Here is a 4,095-nt window from a genome sequence, read left to right as displayed (position 1 = left end):
GGGAACCTGCCCTGCAGTCAGCCCGCTCTGACGGTCGTCAGCCTCTTTCGGCTCCGAGAACCCGGCGCTTTCCAGGGGTTTTGCAGGAAATTTCTGGCCAATTCCCGCCCTGGCCGCTCGTATCGACAGCAGACCTCGGCACCAAACGGCACTCAGAGTTGCAATCTTCCCCTCCCTGCTTAGGGTGAGCCGTGAGGTGATCGTATTCGGCATTCGAATTGAACGGGAACGTCTTTAACTGTTTCACTGCTGATTATGGGAAGGGTTTCGGGTCCCGGCAACCCACAGTGAATTTTGGCACCGCAGATAAACGGTACTAGGAAAGAGATTGTCCCTCTGTCGCTCCGCTCTGTGGCGTCAAGGCAAGGGAGGGAAAGGACCCGGCTCTGGGCATCGGCACAAGCGGGGGAAAGCCAGTCTTGGAAAGCCCCGGGGGTACTGGGCCGTCCAAAACGCATTTGAGCAGCCGCGGAGGAACCCACCCCACATTTTGGATGCCTGCACAATAAATGGTAGCTGCACCCTGGTTAGGTTTCTCAAGCTGCTGAAGCTTGGTCTGTAGGAAAAGCTGAGGAGAGCAGCACGGTTCCGATAGCCCCAAGTACCTAAAAATCGTGAGCTGAGAGCCTAATGCAACGACATGACTTGTGGCCACTGCTCGTCTGTCACGCAGAGCCTTAGCATTTACGAGTCTGTGATTCAGTTCCCTCCTCTCCCCACAGTGGAGTATGAATCTTTTTAAAGCTGAGATTATCAGGTAGTAACATCACTACAAGCTCTTGGACTTCAAGTAAAACACCGATTTTTGCACAGCTCGTGCCAACCTGCAAACGCTGCCTTATTTCACTGTAGCTTCTGTGCAGGAGATGTTGCAATTTGATCAAAATTTGCTCTTCTGAGGTCTGTTGCTCATAGATTGTATCAGTTTTAATGTTTTTGTCTCTTATGCTGCAATATACAAGGCGATTTTTAAAAATTACTGTTCCCAAAGAATTTATTGTGCAAAAGACAAGAAACTGTGCAGATAATATGAGCTTGCAAATTGCTTTTCTGGGGGTAAGAGCAGAAACGATCTCTGCTCAGGCTGATGGCTACATGTAAGAAAGATAACAGTAGTAGTTAGTTCGGGGGGGGGTTAAGAACAGTTTTCTGTTGCACTGCTGTGCCGGAGTGCTAGACCAATTTCCCTGTCCTTCTCTTCTAATATATAGTCATGCTTTTCCTCATACGGTTTCACAGCTTCTTCTACACCCTGTGTTTTTGACAAACGCTGCACTATTTGTGTTCAGATAATTTTCATCAAAGCTATTCATTGTTTATATTTGAAAATCTTTGCTTTGATGCAGCATTTTTTAAAAAATACATTTGTCTTGCAATAATTTTTTCAAGTCTTTTCTCTGTTTCATTTAACTCAATGGAAGAGCTTCGCTGACAGATAGAGCATGTGGAGAAAGAAAGTGATGGAAAGAAATTTTACTTTTTGTCCAATTCGCCTCAAATCAGGATAGGATGACAAAGTATCATCTTCCATTGAATTCCTTCCCTTCTTTCCCCCCTTTTCCCAACAAAACTATCACTTCTGAGGGCTCCTCCCCGCCTCACTTTCTTTAAAATAAAAAAACGCTGAGCAATCCACTCCCGAGACAGGGCTTTATCGTTGAAATACTGACATAATCTGAGCCAGAGCCATGCAAATTAGGATTCTGTCGTACATATGGTGTTGCTGGAAACCAGACAGAACAGGGTTTCGTGTTCCATCTGTAGCACAAGCTCTATATGAACTACACTGAGTACAAGACTGGAATTCGTACCTCATCAGAAAACACAACGATTTTGTCAGGGCCACAATTTGGAAAGAGCTCTTGACTTGATGATATTAGTATTCCTTAGTGTCTATAACACATCAAGGAACTATTGTTTCAGAAGAAATTAAAAAAGCAGATTGCTTGGTTTCAGCCCTCCTTCCTTTTCTGCCTTGAAATCCCGTTGGCTGGAGCCCAGATGAATTTTGTGTAAACCTAGCAGAGAATTCGGCATAACTCAAGGTCCAAAAGCTGCACTGGTACACTACAAAAAGAACCATATAGGAGACTTGCTTTTTCCACTTACATAATACCATCTAATCTCCTACCTGTAAAGTATTGTTTCTGAGACATGCTACCTTAACAAAGAGCCCACAGTCTTAAATTTCTGAGCTCCCGTTGCTAGTCTGCAGCGATCATTTAGCTGTCACACTCCCAGAGCCGCAAGCATTTTCTTGCTAGTATTATTGATGATACTAGTGCACAGAAAGAGAGGTGATCACATTTGCTTATGAGTCTCAGGAGCTGAAATTCATTTCTTTTTTCATCCCTTCCTGTCGCTTGTATTGTTACAAGTTGGGCAATGTACCCAAATGTACCTTTAACATCTTAAATAGTATAAGGCACAGCCATACATATTTACCCAGAAGTTTATGGTATTTCCACTTAGTTGCCCCTCACCTTTTAACAGTATTACAGGGTTTGGTTGTTAAACATTTGGCAACGCGTTGTACAACCTCTGCCTCCAGCTGCTTGGTCCCCTCGGCAAGGCTACCCCTGTTCGCACGGTCTCCTCGCCAGCAGTGCTGGAGAAGAGATCCACCTGAAATACAACCACAGCCTCCCCTCCCCCCTAAACCAGTTGTTTTCTTCTGCTAGATCAGTTCCCCAAAATGGTTCACTGACTGGCCGTATGAACAGCTGTGCCGGCCCAAAAGGGAGGGTGACACAGGCTCAGTGATGATAGCCGTTGAGCTTCGTTTCACCTATTTCTTAAATCAGTAAGTGATCACGCCTTTCTGATCTGCAGACCGCCTGTTGGGTGCAAACCGTGTTCCAAGCCCACTAGGCTCCTTGTCTTCCCATTTTTGTAAAGAGCAAACGAAATGCCAGCCAACCGCAAAACACTTTAGCACATGTTTTATTGTATACAAAGATCATGTACAACAAGAAATAGCTCATTATTTCCCTCCGTTTTCAATAGGCTGGTTTTTGTCTTTAATTAAGTGCATCATTTAGTTAGGGCTTTAATTATATTGTGGCTGCACTGGTTACAGCTGGGGAAGTACAAGTCAAGACTTCTTGGTTTTCTTTTCCCAAATGTGTAACCTGCTATATTGCACTGCTTTAAAAAAGTGCTAAAAAGACTACAAACGCACAGCTTCTGTAATTCACCCTAGCGAAGAGTTTCTCTGGGTTCACATTTATAAAACCCATTTTGGAGCACTTTCAGGCCTTTTTGCCTTGCAGTAAATAGTTCAGCCACCAGAAACAAAACCGCTGCCACTCAAGAAGCTTTTTAAGCACGACACCTTTTAAATCATAATTTGACAATTACTCTCTGTGTCACTGGTAACCATCCAAACAGTGCTTCTGCGGTTGCAAAATTTTACGTTGGTTATTCCCCAAGGGAACCAAACCAAAACCTAACCAAAGTTGTAACGCAGCACAGGGGGCGGTCGTTATCTGAAAGCCCTTTGAAAATCTAAAAGTAAAACTAAAATGATACGAATGTAGTCTTTGTTACTGCACAAAACACAGCTACATATTCCATGGTTTATATATCTTTAATTAAAGGTCCCTCACCTTCCAGTTGCTTCCTGACAGCAGATGCCTATTCGTATACCTTCTAAAAGTCAGATGCTGCATTCAAAATAAAAACCTAGTATTTCAAGTCCTGAGTCCATGTAACTGCAGCTGAATTCCACAGAAATTATGGATTCTTTGAGAACCTGGTTTAAGTGCCTTACATTTAACCTTAGCCATCCTCACATTTTATTTACTTTCTTGACCACACTTGCGCAGTGATCATATATTTCACACGGCTTTCCTTAGAGGCAATAAGGTTTTTTCCTACATGGCTGGAGGTAATTTAGAGCTCAGCAATGAATACTACTCCTCCCAATAGGCATTACCCACCGTTTATCAAGTGGTAGAAAGTTTCGGAACTTGTCCCCAAAATACTTCGTCATTGAAAAAATAACTCATTTAAAGGAGCATGTTTCACAACAAATTACTATCTCCAATGAATTTCCTTTTAGGTAAAATAATAATTAAACACACATGCCCCCCC

The 4,095-nt window shown here is 43.2% G+C and overlaps 1 long non-coding RNA gene across 1 annotated transcript in view; it reads left to right on the top strand.

Moving 5' to 3' along the window:
* Window positions 1-4,095, top strand: part of LOC103920129 — a 12,874-nt gene that overhangs the window by 5,447 nt on the left and 3,332 nt on the right. Inside the window, exons 2-3 of the long non-coding RNA XR_663777.1 lie at window positions 1,436-1,440; window positions 2,959-2,963. This is a non-coding gene — a long non-coding RNA (uncharacterized LOC103920129). The remainder of the gene's footprint in view (window positions 1-1,435; window positions 1,441-2,958; window positions 2,964-4,095) is intronic.

This window comes from Pygoscelis adeliae, unplaced genomic scaffold, assembly GCF_000699105.1.
Source record: "Pygoscelis adeliae isolate BGI_AS28 unplaced genomic scaffold, ASM69910v1 Scaffold14, whole genome shotgun sequence".
Taxonomy (NCBI): Eukaryota; Metazoa; Chordata; class Aves; order Sphenisciformes; family Spheniscidae; genus Pygoscelis; species Pygoscelis adeliae.
The sequence above is the reverse complement of the archived record's forward strand: the minus strand, read 5'-3'. Positions and strand labels throughout refer to the sequence as shown.